We start from the raw sequence: 24,342 nt of genomic DNA on the forward strand, positions 1-24,342 counted from the left end.
TTTAAATATGTGATCATCTTTATTAAATAATCACTTAAAACATATTCACATACACATTAGTGGAAAAGAAAGCAAACTATATTAACATTTGTTTCATTTATATGCATTATACATACTTTTTTATAGCAACTGTCATTCAGTCCAGTTCATAAATTGGCTCAATTCCTGCCTTTCCTTAAACCTCACTCCTCCTCCTGAACATTATTCTGCATGTATTGCTCCCACAATTTTGATTTCCAGGTAGTTTTCTCCTTCCTTTTCTAGAGATCCCACTTCCAATTATTTTATGCCTTTTAAAATATTCAATATTTCAAACACAACCAGTTTAGATTATGATTTCCATTTTCTAGCAACGGTTTTTTAGCAGTCAACAGAATTAAACTTAATAAGGCCTTACTATATGTAGGCCATTCAGATCCTGTGTCCCACCTCAAGAGATAATTTCCTTCCATGCATCTTAGCATGGAAATTCTTTCTTTTAGGTTAACAAGTCTGCGAGTGTAGTCATCACTTTGGGGCACTTATTTCTAATAGGAGGGTAAAACTTCAATATCTGAAGATGTATATAGTCTTCTGACTTAGTATGAGGTTTTAGGGCGATATTACAGTTTTTTTTGGAGGGCTTTCAATAAAACAAAAAACTTTTGCACTATGCGACACTGGCTCAAATGGACATGACAAGAAACAACTATACAAAAGTTCAACCTGCCAAGCAGTGTATGAATGTAACACAAAAGCTGGAATTAGACATTTAACAAAAATGTGTTATACATAAAAGGTGCGAATAATGGCTTTTTAATACAATTAGGCGTTCTGTGATGTCCTTAAATGTCAATGATCTCAATGGTCTCACACAAATACTAAAAAGAAAGAATAGTGAACTATATTAAAAATGTAGAATGCAAACAGTTATGTTACAGGAGACGCACTTTGAAAGAACTGATATGAATCTGATAAAGAAAGGTTTTCAGGATGGTTATTCAGCGGAATATCTGGGACAAAGAAAAAGAGGAGTACTTGTATTAATTGCAAGGAGGGACTACAATAGTGATAAAAGGAGGATAAAAAAAGATAACAATGGCACATTACTGGCAAGGGAGGAGGATTACACTAGTATGTATTTATATTCCATTTAAAACTCCTATAATGGAGCTTAAGAGAATTCTGGGGAAAATAAATAATCAGTTTCACCAAGGAATATTACTTATATGTGGGGACTGGAACTTGATTTGCAGCATGAAAGATGTGTCTGGGGGGCTCAAAAGGAAAAGTATAACAAAACAGGGTAGACTTTTGAAGAAATTTATGAAAATATTTGGCATGGAAGATGTGATTTCAATAACAGGAGTTCGGAGTGAAATTGCATATTATTCTCCAAGTTATAAAAACTGGGCTGAGCTAGACAGAATTTACACTTCACAGGAACATGTGCATTTAACTGAAGGTCTAAACACGCATCCAATATCTATTTCAGATCATGCATCAATAAGAACTAAAATCAAGGTGGAGTTTAAAAATAGGGTGGAAATAAAAGAAAGGGAACTATGGTTAAGAAGTAACAAGAACTACTTAGAGGGATTGACAAATGTTGAAGTACTGCAGAATATGGGGAATCTCACAGAACAAGAAAAGGATCGATTGCAGAATGCTAAGCAGAAAATAAGGGATCACACTGATAATATACACAAGTTTAAAAAAAGATTGCTGTTAAGCAACTGTGTTTTCATAACATTAGAGCACAAAAACGTTTGGCACAAGGACTCAGGAAACAGAAAGTACAAAGGGCTTAGGGAGCATATAACAAGGAAGGTAACAAAAAGATCCTGTAGAGGTATTACAAATATTTCAGAAATTCATGAAAGTCTGTATAGAGCAGAGAAATACGAAAATGAAGAAAAGATACAAATGGAAATGTTTATGGAAGAATTAAATATGCCAAGATCAGAGGTAGTTGAGGCTCAATTAGTAATGGCTAGGATAGGAGAAGATGAGCAAAGTACCCAGGAAAAGATGGCATTACTGTGGAAGTTTGGAAGCTAGGAGGGAAAAAACTGAAAGATCTGGAATATTTTGTTTAACAGTATTTTAAGAGGAGGAGAAGTACCAAAAGAAACCAGTGGTAGTTGTAATACCTAAAGAGGGTAAAGATCCATCAGATCCAGCTTAATACAGGCTCATTTAACTAAACCATAATTATATAGTGTTCATATCTACAATGGCTAAAAGAATAGCAAAGTAATGCAAACATTGATAGATACGGATCAGTGTGGTTTTGTGGAGGGGAGGGCAAAGATTTAACAACATTAACAGAACACTGATGATCCAGAGGGAAGCAGAAGGTAAGAAAATACCATTGTTGGTGGTGGGTCTTCATGCAGAAAAAGCATTTGACAGAGTAAGCTGGGACTTTATGAGCAAGGCAATGGAAGCACTTGCATTTCCTAAAAAAAAAAAAAAAAAAAAAAAATTTCATATGTAGACATATATATATATATATATATATATATATATATATATATATATATATAGTTAATTAGGAGACTATAAGAGTGATCACAGGGGAAAATTGCTGAGCGAGGTCCTCTGATAATTTCTGCTTGAGCAGAGGAACCAGGTAGGGGTGTCCTCTTTCCCCTTTGTTATCTGTGTTACATTTAGAAACACCTGTGTTACATTTAGAAACACTGGCAAAGAAAATAAGGGACTCAGAAATTCAAGGATATAATTGGTATGATAGTCAAGAAAAGCTGGCTCTATTTGCAATACCTGACAAAACCAGAAGGAGACACTACAGTGTTGAGGAACATTTTGAGACAGTTTCAAAGCTTTTTGGGATACAAAATTAATGAAGCTAAAACAAAGGCAATAGTGGTAAAATTATGTACCCACATATGAAATGATTCCACAATATCTGTATTTATGAGGAGATGATAGAATGAAGTATTTAGGAGTATGGATTAAAAATTATTCTGGTGTGTCAGCTAAGGATATGTAGGAATAGACTAAACAAAAAATACAAAAACTGAGAAAATGGAAGCTTTGTTATATGGATATGGACACCAAGACACAAGCAGTTAAAATGTTTTAGTCCCATTAGTCTCTTATACAGATCAGGCATATTTCGTCAACCAGAGGAGAAGTTGTGGCTAGCAATTAATAAAGAGGCTGAATGACTTTATCTGGGAAGGGAAGACAGCAAGAGTCGAGTGGGATAAACTGATTCTTCCAGCAGAAGGGCAGACTGGTATTATCTGATTTAAAGGGGTATTTCTGAGCTACACAGTTAAGGCTCCTATACACAGCACAAAGAGAAAACTAGAATTCAAAATGGAAAGGAATAAGGAGAGACTGGGATTTTGGATGCAGGTCTTTAAAGAGAATTAAAATAATCGTACAGAATATTATCTATAAAGGAGAAGAAAGTATCCTAAGTATTAATCCAACACAGGACTGGAGAAAGGAGATTCTGCCGATTGGGACTACAATTAAGAATATAGAGATACAGACAATAGGCAAAAGGGGGCTGGAATTTATTGGAGGAAAACTGGCAAAAAGAACCAAGGTATTGGGAGCAGATAACTAGACAGGGAAAGATAAGAATGGGAAGACACCAAGAATTTATTTGGACTGCAGGTTAGAGATTGCCTTCCCTATCAAGGATTGATACAAGGGTATAGGCAAATACAAAGAAATAGGGGGGTTGTAAATGGAAGACCAGCACTGGTAGAGTTTTTGTAGACTCCAGAACAGAAACTGTAATTAAAAAGGGAATAATTAGTAGATCACATAAATATTGAATGATAACTATAAGAATCAAATCAGAGGAGGTTAGAAAAGAGTTGGAAGAGAGACTGGATAAGCAATGGGAAGATATATGCAGGTCTCCCAAATACACAACAAAACCTAGATTTAGGATTTTTGCTTGGAAATGTTTACATAAATATTTTTATACCCCAACAGACTCCATAAAATTTTTCCTCAGGTAGACAGCAAACGTTGGAGGTCTGATGGGGAAAAAAAGAGATAATTTGGAATATATTTTCTGGGAGTGCTGTAAGTTTGGACTTTAAGGATTCCCTGCAGGATGGGCAAATTGCTGTGATGAGGGAGATGATTTTCTGAGCTATAATACAGAAACGGAATTGCCTAGACATAATAAAGCCTTGCTGTGAATAATTACTGTGGCTGCCAAAAAGCAATTACTAGAAAATGGAATCAAAATCATAAACTATACTAGAAGTAGTGACTATACTAACAGAGATAAAACAAATGGAATTTAGATCTTCAGGAAAGAGTAGGAGCAAACTACATAGGAAAAAATGTGAATTGTGGGAATACATTGGAGGAATGAGGTTTAAAAAAAAGGCAGGACTTAAATGAACTATGTAATGTTTGACTGAAAATGACTGTGTACATTATAACTGATGTATAATGGAGTCAGTATGGTTTGTGATGTTTGCAACTAGGCTAGTGTCGGTGTGGTTTGTCTTCAGTTATACAAATATATGATTGTCTAATAAAGGTGTTTTTCGTTTAAAAAAGTATAGAGGGTATGAATTGAATCATTTATGTAATGTTGCTTAGGTTATATAATATGTAGCAATATATCTGAATTATAATGTTTGTAAACTTGAACTTAATACAATTTGATTATTTTTATAAAAATGTAAATTTGTCTATATCACAGGTGATAAATTAATAAAGGTGTTTAAAAGAGAATCTCTTTAGTTAGACATTCGCTCTTTCATTTCTGACAACAGAGCATTCTATTAGGAACTGTTAAAATCTCCCAACTCATTACACACCCAAAAACACATGTTCCCAGGTACCCCTTCCTTCTCATTACACCACCACCATTTGCCATCTACCAGAGGAAAATTTCTCTTTTAAGCCTGCTTAGGCTAGCTAAATACCTAGGCAAACACTTCCATGCAAAAATCCTAACCTTCTGGCTTTGTTGCATACAAGTGAGCCATACATACGGCTTCCAGTCATTCCCTTGTAAAATGCTTTTCCAGTCACTTTTCCCAATCTTTTTCTAACTTCCTCTGATTCATTCTTACAGTTATCATGTAATATTTTATATGCCCTACTAATTAACCCTTTTCTCACAGTAGCTTAAGTTCCAGAATTGCCTAAAGACTCTACCAAAGCAGGTTAGGACTTCCCTCTCCCTTTCTCCTTGCCTATACTCTGACAGCAATCCGTGGTGAGGAAGTGTGTAACCAACAGTTTAAACTTCTTCTTGGCCTCATCCCACTATTACCTTTCCTTATTTGCTCCCAATACACCTTGGATCCTTTACCAGTTTTCTCCAGTAAATTCCAGCCCTCTTTGCCTGTTTTCTGTACCCATACTTAACAGTCATCCCCATTTCCAAAATGTCCATTCCCATGTTGGATTGGTTCTTAGAATACTCTCTATAACTTCCATTAATATAATATTCTGAATGGTTATTTTCCTTAAGGATAGTAATGTCTTGGGGTCGCCACAGCGGAACTCCAGTCTGCTCATGATTGGCAGTGGATTTGTATGGTGCCGAGTTGCCAGCCCGACGCCCAACCTTCAAAGAAGGCACGCCCATTCCCGCTCGCACCTACCTGCATGTCTTTAACGTCACTCGACCGCAGGTAGGACATGCAGACTCCACACGGAAGGTGCTCCAAGCGAGAATAGAACGGGAGAACCTCTTGCTGTGAGTTGACAACGGTAACTGCTGCACCACCATAGCTATTATTTTCCTTAAGGGTCTGCATCCAAAATTCCACCCTCTCTTTCTTGAACTTACTCCGTTCCACTATCATCCCTTTCCACTTTAATTTATAACATTCTGCTTGTGTTGTATATCATCCTTAACTCCACAGTTCTATAATATCCCTTCAAATCAGGCAATCCTAAACCACCTTGATCGATCAGGTAGATCAACTCATCCCACTTAAGTCTTGCCTCTCCTCTTCCCAGATAAATTCCTTCAATTCTTTATGAATTACTGTCCATAACTTGGTAAATACAAGTAGTGAAATATTTTTTGTCCCTTTAGTTTTATATACAGGTGAGGTAGAACTTCTACTCTGGTCGATAAAATTATGCCTCACCTGTATATAAAACTAAAGGGACAAAAAATATTTCACTACTTGTATTTACCATCCATCAGCAAAAACATCCTGACTCAGGTTTTTGTGTTATCTTTTGTTTAGTCTCTTCCCACATATCCTCATCTGCCATAACAGAAGCCTTTTTAATTCATACTCCCAAATACTTTGTCTTACTGTCTCCCCATGTGTATTACTAAACCAGTTTGTGTGGGGAGGGGGTACCTAATTTACAGCTACAGCCTTTATTCTGTCTTCATAAATTTTATATCCTAAAAAAATCTGAAACTGTCTCAAAATGTTCCACAACACCAAAATATCCTTTTCGGGATTTCTCAAGTACAAAATAATATCACTGACAGCAGGTCTTTTAGAATCAGACCCCCAATATAACCCTGTTTACAGATGGGTCTTACATGGAATTAAGTGATTTGCATTGAGAGCAAGTGTTTCAGATTATCTGGCCCCATCTGTTCCTGGAGACTTCTTTCCAGACCGATTATACATTGCCATTTTTATTTCATTTCCTCCCATCTTAACTATTAGTTGTTGAGCTGTATTCCTCTAACCTTGGCATTAATTAAGTTTTCCATAAATATTTCCATTTGTGTTCTTTCCTGGTTTCCACATTCCTCAACTTTGTACAAATTTTCATAAAATTTCCAAAATATCTCCAATACCTCTACTGGATCTCTGGATGTGTTTCTCATCATAGGTTCCCCAAGTTTAGCATCAAATCCTTTCATCTAAATCATTGTACTAAAAGTTTTTGTGATCTGGATTAGTTATCAAAAAGTAGCGGCTCAACAGCAATCTTTCTAAACTTGTGCATATTATCCAAAAATCCCATTATTTCTCTTTAGCGCTCTGCAGTTCTTGTTCTGTGAGATTTCCCCAATTCTGTACTACTTTAAACTTCATCAGCCCCTCCAAATAATTCTTATTATTCAACCCTATTTTTAAAATCTGTTTTCATTTCTCCCACTCACTAGCCATTTCATCTGAAGAATTTTTTATCTTCCCTAATAATTCCCACTTTCCATTCCTTGAATTCCTGTTTTTAACAGGTAGGTAGGAAGGTAAAGGTGTCTCATTTTTACTTCAATTACTTCATTACCCTGAATTTTTAAAATGGTGCAAGATCTCAAATCACCATCAGATGTGGGATGAAGCTTTCAACTAAACCCAGAGACTGCCCATGCTATGGAATAGACTTCTCATACATGTCAAACAGAGCACCTCACTGGCCCTCAAGAGAAATCTTGACGAGTGGATAGGAAATGGAAAATTTACCCCGGGGATCACTCCAGTGGCTCTACTCGACAGAGGCACTGGGAAATGAGGTTGGGTGGCACGATGTCAGGGTAATCCTATGGGCTAGGCTTGCAAAGTCTCCAGGCCATTAGCCTAGTACACACCTATGAACCTATAAATACACATGCTTCTGTGAAATATCTATTTCTAGCCAGCCCAGTTATTACACCTTGAGGAATAATATGCAAATCTTATCCAAGTTCCTACTATTGAATTCATGTCTTCCATACCAGATATCTTCACAAATTTCTTCATAAATCTGTCCTTTTGTGTTATAGTTTTCCTGCTAGGTTCTGATACATACCCCACTATGGCAAATCAATTTCCAGTCCTCACCTATAAGTAGTGTTCCCACCTATAAGTAGTGCTCCCTTCTGAAAACTGATTATTTCTTACAAAATGTTCTTAACCTCCAAAAATACCAGTCTTGGGTGGAATATAAATACACACCAGCATAATCCACCTCTCTTACCAATACCCCACTGCAACCAGAAATCTGTCTTTTTTTCCTTTTCTATCATTACTGGGGCCACTGTAGCAATCAGTATTATTACTTTTCTTTTGACGTAATATCCTGTTGAATATCCATCCTGAAATCCTTTCTCCGTCAAACCACGTGCTCGTTTGTTTCCAAATGCGTCTCCTGCAGCACTATTCACTTGACATTTCTTAACATATTTCAAAACTCTATCATTTTTGGCAATACCTGCAAGACCATTTACATTCCAAGATAATATGGACAGAGTAGCCATTCGCCCTTATTATGCATTACATTTTGTAATGTGTATTACCAATGTTGCCTTACATGCACACACCAATATCTGGCAGCTTGATCTTTTATACAGTTATTTCTTCTTATCTCCACTTGAACCTTTGACACATATTTCTAAACTTTTTTGCTTTAATGAAAGCCCTGAAACAAAAAACTAAGTGTATTTTCAGCACACCCTATCCACTATTAACTTAGAACAAACTCACAAAGCAATGTATATTTTCAACAAATTAGGTTTAACTCATTGGACAGGAACAATCACCCGAAATCAACAAATTCACCCGAAATCAACAAATGCACCCACAGGCATTACTTACGTCACCATTGCTGAAGTGCATGTTACAACCTGTGTTACCAAATATACTGACTGTTGCCTGTTCTTTTGTTAAATGTATTCCCCTCCCAAACTGAAAAACAGCTTGCACTCTTTCAGAAAGCATTAACTTTTAACCCTAAGCAAAAGTGCACTGGCTACCGTTAACTGTGTACCGTTCTATTAAATGCATTAAAGTATTAAGGCTGCTGGGGAGACTACTATCTCTCATTCACTTCCCATAATTTCAAATTTTATTTTTCACTGAAGTGCCTACCATTTTGCATTTCCCTCAGCAAAGAATGCTCAGAGTTGTAGAGATTAATTGAGTGCACCTGCAGACAGTTCCACTGCATGTAGAAATAGTATGAAATGAGGAAAAAATGCCAACAAGTATGCAGATGCATGAAGGAATCATTGTAATTTCACTCAAAAAGCAAGGTACAGATTTTCCCTGGCTAACTGCCTTCAGCTCCAGGCTCCCACTGAGTATTTGCTAATAAAAAACAATCTAATATCTTTGTAGATACAATAAAATTAGCATTTTTTTTCATGACTTTCATTTTCTCTTATGTTTCAAGACTACCTGCTTGCAGCAAAAATTCTTGTTTATATCTTAAACCAAGGACATTAGTCATTTGTCCTTGTAAAACAAGTGAAATTATCTTAAATTCTACACATAACATAATCTGTACACTTAAACTTGCTTTTATCCAGCCATTCTTTGTTTGTTAGTGTAAAGCCTAAATTGTTTACAACTAAGAAAACATACTTGTTTGCAACACACAAGTCACTAAAAAGACAACCCCGCATCCACCCACACACACAAAATACCTCTTGACTGCACACTATATAAAAAACTGTTTTACAGTATAACGAAGTTTATATCACAATGTTTATATAAATACTAAAAAAAAAATGTTTTATTTATATGTCCCTCCAAACATTAATGACAATGTGAGTATGTGGCTTTACAGTCTTCTTACAGGTTTAATAAAGTCAACAAAATTAAAGTCTCTCAGAAACATGTTCTTGCAAAGCCATATTTCACAAATGTGAATTTCAGTGGTGTTGGTCTTCTTCCTGACTGGTTCAAACATTTTCCTATGGAACAATGGAATAGGTTTCAGTTTCAAAAAGTCTTTCTACAAGATTTAATGTCAGAAGAATGAGAAGCAGACTCACCTTCTGCTTCACTTTTTGTTGGATTCACCATCTGCCTGTTCTGCTTTCCAAAAGGTATTCAATGCTCCAGGACAAACATTATGAAGACAGAAAGATAAAGTAGCTTGAATCTTACACCCACCTCTCAGCATTCCTTGATTGCTGGGATAAACTTGCTTCTAGTGTGGCGGATGTACAATAAATCATTTTCTAAAGAGAGTCTGCTCTCTCCAATTTTTAATACTTTTCCTTTCTTCCGTAGTTTTTCCAGGATTAACTCTCTCTCCTGGTATGGCTGCATCTTTAATAATAAAAGCCATGGCTGTTTTCTTATTACCAGATTGGAACATACACAGCAACATTTGTTAGGGCACATTTACAGTAACACAAGTACAGTTTCATAAAATTGATACAATCTGTTTATTCCAGTTTCTATGGTACAGCAGGAAGTCTCAGGTTTTCCCAGTGCACTCTGTCTTTATTTCAACCTCTGATTTTTTCAGTTTTATCAGTTCATCTGAACAGCTAGTTAAAAGCTTATTTCATTTGTTTCCAGCCTTTATACTCATTTACTTTAATCCCACTAGATTACATTTGATTTATTTTCTCTCTGAAGGACAGGAAGCCATCTATTTTACCAAAGCTGAAGCTTGAATCCCAGCCAGTGTTTTCTCTTAATCTTTTCTGGTTTATTTTATCAAGTTCTATAAACTTCTTCCTTGCTGATATCCAGACAGTGAACTTACTAGCCAGTATCTAAATTTCACCCAAACTGCCAAATTCACTAACCTTGTTTTCTCAGCTTTTTTCACATTGGCAGAGTTGAAATTAAGCAGTTGTTCAGTGTGTAGCCATCTTGAAGCATGTTAAGCTGAACTTTCTTCATCCAAACCATACAGAACAGCTAAACCCTTTCTTAATCCAACCCATATAGAACATCTCAGCCCTAAAAGATGAACACTCAAATAATGCAATGTATACTATTATACCATGACCCCCCAAAAACGTGCACGCTGATTGGCCAGCGTGCACATTGTAAATCGAGTTATACTAATGGAAAAAGGTCCGGTCGCCCGGACTTTTTTCCATTAGTATAACTCTACTTTTAAAACACTGTCTCGCTATGTTAAATGGGTTTAACATAGCGAGACAGCTTTAAAATAAGCAACGGACATCTCCGTTGCTTATTTTAATGCTGTCTCGCTATGCTAAACCCATTTAACATAGCGAGACAGGTTTAAAAAAAAAAAAGCAACGGAGAAAGCAAGATCTCCGTTGCTTTTTTTACTGTTTCGCTATGTTAAATGGGTTTAACATAGCGAGACAGTTTTAAAATAAGCAACGGACATCTCTGTTGCTTATTTTGGGGCGGCCACGGTGGTGCAGTGGTTAGCATTGCCGCCTCACAGCAAGAGGTTCTCCGGTTCAATCCTCGGCTGGGGTGCCTTCTGTGCAGAATCTGCATGTCCTCCCTGTGGTCACGTGGGTTTCCTCCGGGTGCTCGGGTTTCCTCCCACATCCCAAAGACATGCTGCAGGTGGATTGGACACTCTAAATTGGCCCTAGGTGTGCGTGTGCCTTCTGTGGAAGGTTGGGTGCCGGGCTGGCAACTCAACACCGTAAAACTCCACTGCCAATCAATGTGCGGACAAGGTGATCCGCTGTGGTGACCCCTAACCGGGAAAAAGCCGAAAGAAGAAGAAGATCTCCGTTGCTTATTTTAAAGCTGTCTCGCTATGTTAAACCCATTTAACATAGCGAAACAGTAAAAAAAAAAGCAACGGAGATCTTGCTTTCTCAGTTGCTTTTGCCCACAGCTCTGATGTACTGCGCAGACGCGCAGTACATCAGAACTGCCACGGATGCCAGACATCTGCGGAAGGGCAGTAAACAGGCATTATACTATGCCATTATTTAAGAAAAGTAATAGTTTCTTTTCTTAAATAATGTCATGGTATAATAGCAATAACCCACTTCTGGGTGTGGGTAATGCTATATTTACCCACGGTTGGCTTTGTTTGGTCCCTCGGGCTTCGCCCTCGGGACCAAACCACGCCAGCCGTGGGTAAATCCAGCATTACCCACACCCAGGCGTGGGTTATTGCTATATTAATCAAAGCCCCTTCCCTTACAGACAGAAATTTATCTTCAGAACAAACATTTTCCACGACTCTCCAAACTTCATTAAGACACAATTACCAAGGAACAAAAAGCCCTATAAGAGACTAAGCTTGTTATAATTGGAGAACCTTGTTTTTCTCCCATTCCTGGCAGAAGTTCACTGAGCTTAAAAACCATGAAAGCATCTCAAACCTCTACACTAAACAGCCAAAAAATGTATTCTAGAAAGGAATCCAAGCCTTTATTCGCAGCAGTCAACAAATTATTTGTTTGTTACGTTGACTATAATGTGACAAATTATACAGGAAGTTAATAAAGTCAGATAAGTACACAATCAACATTTCAAAACAGCACAGGAGTACCGAAATAGACATCAGAAAAGTGAGTGACATAATCTCCCAAATGCAAGTGTAAATATTGAAGAAGTGAAATAACTGTAGAGTCAAGTAGAACAGGGAAGGGATGGGAGAAGAGTATAGAGGAAGCAGAAGGAATATTAGGGGAGATGGAGAGAAGTGAATGAATGTCAAGGTAAATAGATGAGAGAACAGTGAGAGTTAATATCTACTAGTAAGGGGATATTTAGGGAAGAGAAGTTAAATGGATAAATTAATACAGATGAGGAGGGGGGATAGGAGATAAAACAACAAGTTAAGTTACATATGGTGGACACAGAATGGTAGAAAAGTAGCTGGATAAGATAGAACTAGACAAGGAGAATAGAATTTAGCCAGGAGTAGTGCATGAGCAGAGCCAGTTGTTACAGAGGAATACCCAGAGTAGCTTTTTAAAGTGAGTTGGGTCAGCAAAATAGTTATGATGACAGAGGGATAGAATTCCATAGTTTGGAGATGAAGTTAGAGTAGACAGAGTCTCCACTACTGTTGGATTTGGAGATCTGTAATAGATTTATTTGAGGTTAGTATAAGCATTAGTTGAAGAGCAGGAATTTTATAAGGTTGGTATACCAGTCTGTGAGCAGTAGTGAACTAAGAATAGGGTAATTCTAGCCAGTTGACTTGCTGTAAGGCAGAGCAGTGGTGAGACCTATGTGGGGAGTTTGTAGCGAATATATTTTATTGAAACAGGTTTCAAGCTTGGATACATCAGTTTTCTTTAGGTTTGTGAAGATAGGACAGGCATGTAATAGGGTGGAAAGTACACAAGTTCTGGCAAATGCCTGAATTGTAGTGAGGAAAGGCTTGATTCTATACAGTGAACCTAGTTGAATGTGTGTCTTTTTGATGGAATGAGATAGGTGTGTTGAATTTCAAGTTATTGTCAATTTGGACGCATAATAATTTTGTTTGAGATAAGGCTGTTATGGTGTTGGAAGAATATATTTGGAATGGAGTTGGGCGATCTCATGACTGACTTAGGAGAAACAGCATCAGTTTAGTTTTCGGTGGGTTCAGAAATCGGTTGCGAGTCAGATTACCAGGATTTGATAGTTAAAAAGACTGTTGTGTTGTAGTCAAGTTGTTTTAAGGAAGATGCAGTGCAGATAAGAGTAGAATCATCTGTGTATTGAACTATGGAAGCTTGGGGAGTAGATGTATGCAGTAAAAATACTAAAACAAGTAGAAGACCTAGAATTGAACCTTGGGGCACCCCCATGTTGACAGGTAATAGGTTCATAGGTTGGTACTAGGCTATGGGCCATAGGGCCTATACAAGCCTAGCCATAACAATTCCCTGGATATTTCTTCCCACAATAAATTTACTTCCCTGGACCCCTATCTAGCAGGGCGAATGACGTGGTCCCCCCCCTATCTAGCAGGGCGAATGACGTGGTCCCCAGGGTGAATTTCCTATCTCCCATACAATCGTCAAGGTTCCTTTTGAAGAGGGCCAAGGAGGCGCTCTGCTTGAATTGCACGGGCAATCTATTCCAGAGTATGGGGAGTCTCTGGGGTCAGGAACCTCTCTCTCCAGCATGTTTTGTTCATTGTGATGACAAGGTTTAGATCCCTGGAGCATGAGGCTCTGAGGGATTGGGATTTCTTTAAGTGGAGCATGTCCAACAGCTCAGGGTTTGACATGGCCTTGTATGTTAAACAGAGATCGCCTCTGAGTAGACGATATGCCACAGAGTATAGCTGGAGTTTTTTTTAGATTGTCAGCATAGGGTATTTGCTGTAGGCCTATGATTCTTTTAGTGAGGTATTTCTGCGGCCTTTCCAGCTGTTGCAGATGTCTTGTGAGATATGTACCAAACGGGGCGTTGTACTCTATAACGGGTCTAATGAGGGATGAGTACAGTGGGACAATGACCTCCTTTTTTCTGGATGAAAAGCCCTTGCTGATGAGGTGTACCACATAGAAAGATTTCCTGATTGTTGTGGCGATGTGGTTATCGAAGGGGAGACCACTGTCCACCTTTGTCCCCAAGTCTCTCATCACACTTTTGGTGTTTAGTGTACTGCCACCTATGTGGCAATTCATGGGTACATGTTTTTTCCCCAAAGGGGATAACTATACGCCCATGGCTCTGGCACCAAGCATCTGTTTCTGTAAGGCCCTTTTGTAGAATAGCCACATCATTTGGGGATTCAACAATGGCTCCCAATTTGCAGTCATCTGTGAACTTTGTTAGCAAGAGTCCCTTAGTGTTGGCCTGTACTTCAGAGAAGGAGATGCCAAACAAGAGCGGACCCAGGACTGAACCCCAAGGTACTCCACTTGTCTGGAGCTGGATTTGGAGTCAGCTACTTTTACAGTCTGGGTTCTGTCAGCAAGCCAGCTGGCAACCCATCGAGTGACGTAGGGATTTATGCCCAGCTTAGTAAGTTTATCAATGATTCCAGAGTGAAGGGATTGTGTCGAAGGCCTTAGCGAGGTCCAGATAGGCTGTGTGGACCACCTTACCCTCGTTCGTTACCCTCGTTCGCAGCGCTGGAGACTGATTAGAAGTCGTCAGTCAGGTTCAGGAGACAAGATCGGCCCTTCACAAACCCAAATTGGGTGGGGTCCATGTTTGAAGGTTGTCAATGTCTTTGTTTGCAAGTTCCATGATAACCCGTTCCATGCCCTTGCAGATCAGGGTCGTCAGACTGATGGGACGGTAGTTCCAGGGATCCAAGGTGGATCCCCCCTTGTGGAGTGGGATAGCTGTAGCTGTGCGCCACTCAGTGGGCATGAAGCCTGAGGTGAGGCTATGATTAAACATGACACTTAGGTGAGGTGCCAGTTCATTTTGTAGTTCATTTTTTAGTTCATGTAGTACACAGCCCGGGATGTCATCTGGACTCATGGATGCCGTATTCTTAGCTTTGGAGAGTGCGGTTTCTACCTGTGTGGCTGTGATTGCCAAATCTTTTGGTATTGAGATAGACCCTTTAGGGGGTGAGAGGGGGTAAAATTTGAGAGGGGGGTAAAATTGGCACTAAATCGATCTGCCAGGATATTGGCAATATTAAACATCAGTTTGGATTGGAGGCTATTAGATTTTTTTTAGGAGATTTTCCTGCCACCGAATATGTTATTGAATTGGTTCATTTTTGTTTAACTCATAATTTTTTTGAGTTTAATAATGTTTTATACCATCAATTGCAGGGTACAGCCATGGGGGCTTCATTTGCCCCCATGTACGCCAATCTGTTTATGGGATTGTTTGAATTGGAAGTTATTTATAAGCATAAATTTTTTCAGACACATGTTGTGAAATATTTTAGGTATGTGGATGATTTAATATTTTTGGTTGATAGTAATAAGGAAGAAATTATGAAATTCTTTAATGATATTAATATTAATAAATATTCGATAAAATTTGATGGATTGAATATTGGACATGTTATTCCATTTTTAGATGTGGTATTAGATATATCTGATGGTAAAAATATTGTTACTTCTCCTAATAAAAAATTTGAAGGAATATGCCAATATTTACATGGCACCAGTGGGCATCCTTCTCATATAATTAATGCTCTACCCTATGGTGAAATGCTACGCATTCATAGATTATGTAATTGACCTGACATTTTCCATAAAGAAATGAGTTCTTTGGTTAATTCTTTTTTAACCCGAGGATATAGTAAAGATACTTTGAACAAAGGCTTTATAAGATTGCTTACAGGGGTTAAACCCACAGTTGAAAAATCTATTTATGATAGCAATAGTAATACTGTGGGGTGGGATTTAATACGACAGAGTAGCTTAAGGGAAGATAAGGATAGCATTTATTTCGTAACTACATTTGGCTGTTTTACTAAACATTTTCTTGATATAGTTAGCCGCTTCTGGCATTATTTATGTTCTTTAAGGAATGTGCAACAATGGCTAAATTTGAATATAAAGTTTTCTTACCGTAAAGGTAAAAATATAAGAAATTTTTTGGTTAAAGCCAGGTTTGTTATGCCCTCTTTAAAATTGTACAGAGAACCTGTTAGAGTTGGAACTTTCCCTTGTGGGAAGTGTAAAGCTTGTAAGCACATTGTAACTAATTTTGAATTAATTAATAATGTTAAATTTAATAGTCATGGTTTCTTTAATTGTAACTCTGTTGGTGTTGTATATACTTTACAATGTCCCTGTAACAAATTTTATATTGGAGAGACAAAAAGGGCATTTAAAACTAGACTTTTAGAACATGTTAGGGATATTAGGAATTCTAAAATGGATAGTCCTGTAGCAGTACATTTTGCAGAATTTCATAATAAATGTAGTGAAGGCTTGAAAAGGACAGTATTAGAACAAATTTGTGTTTCTTTGTTTAACAATATTAGCATTAAAACTCTTTTAGTGCAAAAAGAGGCTGTCTATATTTTAAAATTTAAAACTATGTCTCCTTTTGAAGAGCTCAATTGGAAGGCATTATCTCATTAAGATGTTTTTCAAATTGATTAATTGTATAATTATTCTAGTGCTTTTGTATATATTGCTGTGTCACTTAAAGCATGTTATTCTCCTTGAAGGCTTTGGCCGAGACGTCAGAGAGTTCATTCAGTTTTTATTAAATCTTTTTGGTGGATATTGTGTTGTTGTTTGTTTCCTGGTTGCTTCCTGTTGTTCCAGTATGAAGCCTGAGGTGAGGCTATGATTAAACATGACACTTAGGTGAGGTGCCAGTTCATTTTGTAGTTCATTTTTTAGTTCATGTAGTACACAGCCCGGGATGTCATCTGGACTCATGGATGCCGTATTCTTAGCTTTGGAGAGTGCGGTTTCTACCTGTGTGGCCGTGATTACCGGAATTTGGCAATCTTTTTGTATTGAGATAGACCCTTTAGGGGGTGAGAGGGGGGGTAAAATTGGCACTAAATCGATCTGCCAGGATATTGGCAATATCCTTGGGATTAGTATTTTAATGCCATTGTGTTGCAGCTCAGAGCAGATCTGAGCACTGCCATTCAGATTCTTGACGTAACTATAGAATGCCTTGTAGTTGTCTTTGGAATTTTTGGCAATTTTATTTTCGTAACTAGCTGTGGAGAATTTTATGAGAGCTCTCAGCTTCTTACTGAGGCTGGCAAGGAAGTTTTTTTGCATCCTGGGATTTTCCTCTTTTCTGCAACAGTCTCTTCCTTCCGTTGTATAGTTTGTTTATGGCAGAGGACAACCAGATTGCCTTCCTTTTTTGGAGGAGGGACGAGAGTTCTTGTTGCCATTTGAAAGCTTGTTGTTGGCCAGTTAACTAACTATGGAACCATGCAAGAGAAGACTGGCTAAGTTTTAAGGTGGAAACTTCAGCAAGAAATTTCTGATGGGAGATGGTATCAAAAGCTTTGAATAGATCTAAGAAGATGGAAGATACAAGTTTTCCATTATTTGTAAATTGGTTGCTGGTATTATTAAAACTTAGAAGGGCAGTTGTGGTACTATGGTTAGGGCTAAATCTGTGCTGTGTTAGATAAAGAGTTTATTAGCTAATAGGTAGTTTAAAAGTTACATGTGGCTACATTTTTCTAATAATTTGGATAGGGGCGGTAAGACAGCTATGGGTTGGTAGTTAGAGAACCCAGTATAGTTGCCACCTTTATGCAGAAGAATAACATAAAATTGTTTCCAAACTAAGGGAATGTAGTGTTCATAGAAAGCATATATAGACAATAGCATCTGCTGCTATTTTTAGGAATTCTGTAGGTAGGCCAGCAGCTCCAAGGGTTGCGTGTTTAAGTTTAGAGAGCATTTTTATGGTATACGTTTGTAGAGGTTTAAAGAAGAAAAAGTGTCACTGATTTCATCTGGTATAGTTGGGATAGTTGGAGATGTATTAAGATTGGACCTGGAAAGTGAGCATATGGAATTTGTAAAGAAGGAGTTGAACTCTGCAGCAATGTTGTCATTATAGCTAGTGGTTGAAGGGGTAGGCGTGGATAACTGACTGGGTTGAAGTTTTTTTTAACGGCAGACCAAACTTGTTTGGGATTGTTGTAGTGCTGTTCCTGTAATACAGTATAGTACTTTTTTTTGTCAAGTTTGACCTGGCGCTTGGCTTTGTTTCGAAGTTGTCTGCAGTGATTTAGGTTAACTTGATTTTTGTTGGTATCCCAAAGTTCCCAGGCTTTGTCTCCGAGTAGATTTTTAGTGTCTTTTGTTAACCAAGGTGCATAGTTAGATTTTACTATAGTAGTTCTTTAAGGGGCTGCCCTATTTAGTATATCAAGGAAGGTGTTATTAAAACAGTTCAGCAGTATCAAGAAAAAGAGCTTTGAGTGGGGTCCAGTCACAGAGTTGTAAGAATGAAATAAATGCTTGAGCATTAAAGTTCTTTTTGTTGCGGATTTTACGATAGAAGGTATGTCTGGGGGATTAAAATGATGTCCAAGTAAGTATGCAGGGAGATGATCACTGTTGCTATTGGGGAAGACAACTTGACTGGAAGGCTTGAGAAGGTTTGTTAGTTAGGATCCAATCTAGTGTCGATTGTCTTTTGCTGGCTTTGTCTATTCTTGTCGCATTTTGTAGGTTAATGAAATTAGTGGGATTCTTTGAGATATAGGAGGAACAATCAATGCTGAAGTCTCCAATTATGATGGTTTCTTGTGAGAATGCTAAAGATATCCAGTGAAGAACTTCCTCGATTATGTTAGGGTTACTGTCAGGAGGAATGCAAGCGGTATTAATTGCAGCCGATTCCAAGTTTGGTAAATATTATCTCGCCGATTCCAAGTTTGGTAAATATTATCTCAACGTTACTAAATTCAGGAATGCAAAGTTCTAATTTTAAATTTTGTTTATACACTTGGTTATTCCACCTCCAAGTTTGTTTTTCCTTACACATCTGTGTAGGTTATATCCTGGAGAGAGAATTTCATTGTTATTAATTTCAGGCTTCAGCCAGGTTTGTGCAAGTATGGCAATGTATTGAGATAGGCAGGCATGAAGATAGTGTACCTTGTTAACTATGCTCTTGACATTAATGTTACGTAGAAGGTTAGATCCTTTATGGGAAGCTGGAATTCCAGTACAGGGGAGTGGGGTGGGGGTGGCAGGTTGTTGTTGAGCATTTCTGGCACCAGGATTAGGGTGAATATCTCTGCTGAATTTTAGTTGTGAAGTATTAAAAAGACATTTTGAGAGCTTAGGAGTTTGATGTACTTGAGAAACGCTTGGAATTTTGAATAAAGCTGAACACGTGTATATGGAACGTAGCCTATATGAGTAGTGTTACAGCGGTTAGAGGCAATTTCGAAGTTAATGGGGAAAGACTGGCAAAGCTGAGAATTTGTTAGAGGAATAGAAGGTAGTATTATACAGCTGATTTTGATCGATGTTAGGTGGTTTGGAGTATAAGGACAGTGAAGATCATGTGAAATAATATACTTCTGAAAACTAGAAAACAATATCACAGGTGTTCTAAACCCAAACCACACCAAATACAGACACTGCATCAACTTCTTTCAAAGCCCTTTGTCTACATGGATTCCTCAAATAATTTTCCTCTTTTCCCTGATCACCTCATTATGTCCAATTTTCCAACCAAGCTAATTCTAAACTTTCTCCATCCACCCACCTTTCAGATTCAAAGTAATAAAAGACCAAGATTATGCTCATGAACCAACAGAAGCAGACGGCTTAATGCTTTAGTTCATCCTATGTACAGACACCCAACTTCACCTATACAAAATTTGTGCATCACCATGCCTAAAGAATGGAAGCTTGCACTTGTCAGACCTTTACCAAAACGCTACAAACTTATTTGTGCTAGTGACTTCAGACTGTTTTATTCTACCTGCTCTTGGTAAAATATTTATAACATTAAAATCAAGTACAAATGGGATCTTCTGCCTCCACACCCGTCAAGAACTGCGCTTTATCTCTTATTATTTTCTCATCAATAAACTTTTCCTTCTGACCTTCCTAAAATTCAAATTTGCTGATAAATTAATTTAGAGAGAGTAAATACTTCCCAGTTCACTATAAAAAATAACTAGAACAAGCTCTCACTCAACTGTCTAATCCAAAATGTAAAAAATAAACTAAACCCATATTTTTGGACTAAAATAAAATCAGCCAATGGCAAAACAATGTAACCAGTCTAAAATCCACGAAACCCATCCCCACGCTTCATATACCTAGGAGTATGGTGAAACAAAAATCTTAATTTTCAACAGCATATACATAATACCACACTAAAATGTCTTTATGCAAAAGAATTTCCTACATCCCTCTCCCCTGACAAGAGAATAGCTACTGAGAAAGGTGTAGTCACAGCCAAACTTGAATAAGGCCTTCCCACTACAACAGCCTCAAAAAGATTCCTACAAATTCACTAGTAACAGTACTTGCAAATTCAATGCTTTATCCTCTCAAAAGAGGACATAACTGCTCAACCCAGAAAGAGTGGCTGACAAAAGTGACAACTGAGTGGCCTGGAGAATAAGTTGAGTCATACAGTCCAGGAATGCACCACAAAATAAAGCCAAAGTGAGTTTTCAATATTTCAGGAATACTAATGTTGTTTGCGTTGTAGTATACTATAGTGACTTTCTCAGGATTTGATGTGCAATAGGCATCAGCAGCTAGCTTTTGCAAGTTATGTAACCCCTCAGGACAGCCTTGCCTTTCCCCTTTGAAGCAAGCGCTCCAGCCATAGGAACCAGCATGCACTCCCTTACTTTCCCCAGAAGAAGCAAAAAAGCTATACTGAGGCAGTTACTTGTGACAGCTATACTCTGTCAATTAACAATGATTAAACACAATAAGCAGACAAACATAATAATCCGGCAGAGTTAAACATTTAACACCTGAATAGAAAAGACTACATAAAAAGTCTGCTCCCCTTACCCTTCTACATACCGTGAAAAAGTAAAAGGGCAAACAAGAAGCACAGCACAACACTATAAGAAAACAATACTTTAACGAATAGTATGGCTACTTTAAAACCATAACTTGAATTCTGAAGTGGCACAGCATGGCTAAATGGGGCGTTAGGATCATTAAGATGCACTGCTTCCAAACCAGATTTCATTGTGAAACAAATCAGTGAGGCACACATGTACCCCAACATTCAGTAGGAAAACACTTGTGAAGAACTTATCACTTTAGTATTAATGAACAGGGACTACCAGCAACAAAGACCTTTAAATTATTCTGTAGCTAAGCAGTTCGAACATGGGATAGACAACAAAAAAAGTAAGTAAACAGCTGAGCTACACAATCAGGAAGATACCACAAAATAAATCCAGACAATACTGTCTATTCAACATCCCAATTACATTAATGTAACTCACTTTTCAAAACAGAGCAGATGATATTCCAAACAGAAAAAAAAAAAGACTATAACCCAAAAATCAGCAAACACCACAGCCTATCAATGTTCTAATGTCTTCCTGTGTAAGAGGCCATACCTCTCAACTATACAGACTTTCTCAGAATGTCCAGATTTGTGGCCCATATTTTTGGTCTGTTCCTCATAAAAAACTGTTTTTCTAGCAAATAACTGAGGATTTAATCCACTAAATGACAAACATCTGAATTTTAGATTTTATATCCTTCAGAAAATGCATGATTATACAAATCCTGATATTCTAGCAACGTTTTACATTTTTAAGAATATTTAAAATCTGTCCCAATTTTGGGCCTTTCTATCCCATTATTTTAGACTGTGCCCAGATTTCTTGCACTTAGAGGTTGACAGGTAAGGGTTCCTCCACACATTTTTGCAAAATGGTAGCTGATGTTGAAACAAACAGAAAATACGACTATAATAAAAGATTGGACCTCCAATGCCCTGACATTTTTTTTCTGATGGAGAGGACAGTCATATAGCCAATAATGGCTGTGGGACTAAACTGTTGCCTATCCTAAATCTTTCCATCTTCCTTCTGTAAGAAAAACACTGTGACAGAGGCACAGCGAGTTTAGATGCAACATACCAATGTGCCCACAGCCCTCTCACTACTTCTGCAGTGGCCCAATGCTTGCCCAGCCACATGAAATGGGGCATTTGTGATCGTCCAAATACTCCATAGAGAGCACATTCCATAACCGTGCCGAAAAGAATACAACAAACTAGCATGTGTCCGGTTTCCACCAACAGCCATCATTATGAAACTACGTGCTTCTGTCTTTCTGTAGTACTCCAGTATTCCCAGTGAAATAATGTACATTTTATACACTTATTAAAAACGCTACGCGTCTCTTAATAATGCAGATGCATTCTGAATAATGGATTCATACCACTCAAGTGTACCTTATTTAAGAGGTATGTTTCTTATTTTGCATCTTACGCTTAAATTAGGAGTTTTGAATTATGCTATGAGTTTGCTAGTTACTTTCGGTGTTTTCACGTTTTGCCAGTGTTCTGCACATGAGAGGGAGTGCTCCATATTTTGGAGCTAGAAGTTGAGAGCTATGCACCGATTCCTCCTTAACATGTTAACCACATGAGCATGTTTTATCTCTACCAAAACATTAAAAAAAAAACTCACAAATAACGAACAAATTTCCAACACGTGTGTATTATATATATATATATATATATATATATATATATATATATATATATATATACATACACACATGCGCATATACATACAGGCAGGCGCCTTTGCTTTCACATTACAAATTAGCTACTATTATAGTTGCCTATACTAATGACGTTGTACTTGACCTGGTTACGACAGCACAATTTTTGGTCTTCACAGCTTTAATGTATGTATAATATGAAACTACATTATAAAATACTCCTTGAATTAAGCTGGTTTGCATCCCCACATAACGTGTATCATGTTTGAGACATAAGCAAGCAACGTGTATATTGATTTGGTTACGTACTGGATAGGAGTATAATAGTTCTAGAGCAAAAAATGCATTTTAAAACATATAACTACGTCCCCATTTTAATCTAAAATAACAGTTCAGTCCCTTACCTTAAAGGTTGCCGTCCCGTCACTCTTATTAGTCCTTAATAAGACGCAACAGTGGTTTTTAATATCAATTAATTCGTGCGTAAACAACGTCCTATTAACAATGGCGTTTAAGATGTAATATCTTCGACAACTAGTTGACACCTGCGTTCAGATTAAATAAGCGCCCCTTTCCTCCGTCACAGCTCTTTAAAGATACCCTGACCTTCAAAGTCGTGACATTTTAATCAACCACACCTGAGCCCACCAGGCCACACCCGAAAGTGAAGAAACACAACAGTTTTACACGTTCCTCTCTGAAATCACCGAATTAGAAGGAATTATCCTAATTCTCAGTCGTTTTCAGGCAAGTATATTTAAACATTTAATACCTACACACTTAATTTCAGCCCCATCCCTATGTCAAGATTACTAAAAAGTAACCCAACGACATACTGATTATTACGCGACAAAGTTAAAGGCGCGAACAGCACGTGGTAAACCCAACCATGTCGGGGCATTGTATGACTGATTCAATATCGTACACTTTTCTGTGGTCTCTTAAGACAACACACTCCTTTATCAGATTTTGCTTACAATAAGCTGAAATGTACTGCCAGAAAAAATGTTGGAAGCGTCTTTCCATTTTTTTTTGTGTCTGTATCTCAGTTTGTGTCGTACCATTTTATCATTGGAGATTACTAGGCTATTAACCCGGAGGTCATTTTAAGCCTAACCGTTTCAACGCAATGTAATACCATAGAAGTATCAGTCAATACTCATGATTACATTTAGTGATGACGACCGCCCATGTCCAGCAGGGTTGTGGGTAGTAGTCCAGTAAGAATTTATGGTGCCTCGTCCAGGTTCCTCTTGAACAGTTTCATAGAGGTTTTCTGTTTCTCATGAAGTGGTAGGCTGTTCCAAAGATGGGGCAGTCGCTGGGAGATAAATCTGTCCATCCAGCATGTTCTGTTTAAATCGCAGGCCATATGTAAGTTCCTGGAATGGGTAGCCCTAGACCCATTTGATTTACAGATATGCAATAAGTTCATTAGGTTTGGGTTGTTCTGTAGCCCAGGCATAAGTCTCCCTTGAGAAGTCAGTGTTGCTAGTTACTTATAAAAGGAATAAGTTACTATTAATAGTTACTTTTAAGTGAAAGTAATAAATTACTATTACTTATTACTTTTCTAAAAAAAGTAATATATTCCTATTACTAGTTACTAACTAAAGTTACTAGTTACTGTTGAGTTACTTTTACATAAGTATAGT

General features: G+C 37.7%; 1 protein-coding gene across 1 annotated transcript in view; it reads right to left on the reverse strand.

Annotated features, from left to right (window-relative positions):
- Nucleotides 1–23,526, reverse strand: part of LOC122792730 — a 1,288,351-nt gene extending 1,264,825 nt beyond the window's left edge. Inside the window, exon 1 of the mRNA XM_044060312.1 lies at nt 23,092–23,526. The gene's annotated coding sequence lies outside the window, so the exon portion shown is untranslated. The remainder of the gene's footprint in view (nt 1–23,091) is intronic.
- Between the last annotated feature and the right edge of the window lie 816 nt (nt 23,527–24,342).

This window comes from Protopterus annectens, chromosome 2.part0 (genome assembly GCF_019279795.1).
Source record: "Protopterus annectens isolate FY-2018-M chromosome 2.part0, PAN1.0, whole genome shotgun sequence".
Lineage (NCBI taxonomy): Eukaryota > Metazoa > Chordata > Ceratodontiformes > Protopteridae > Protopterus > Protopterus annectens.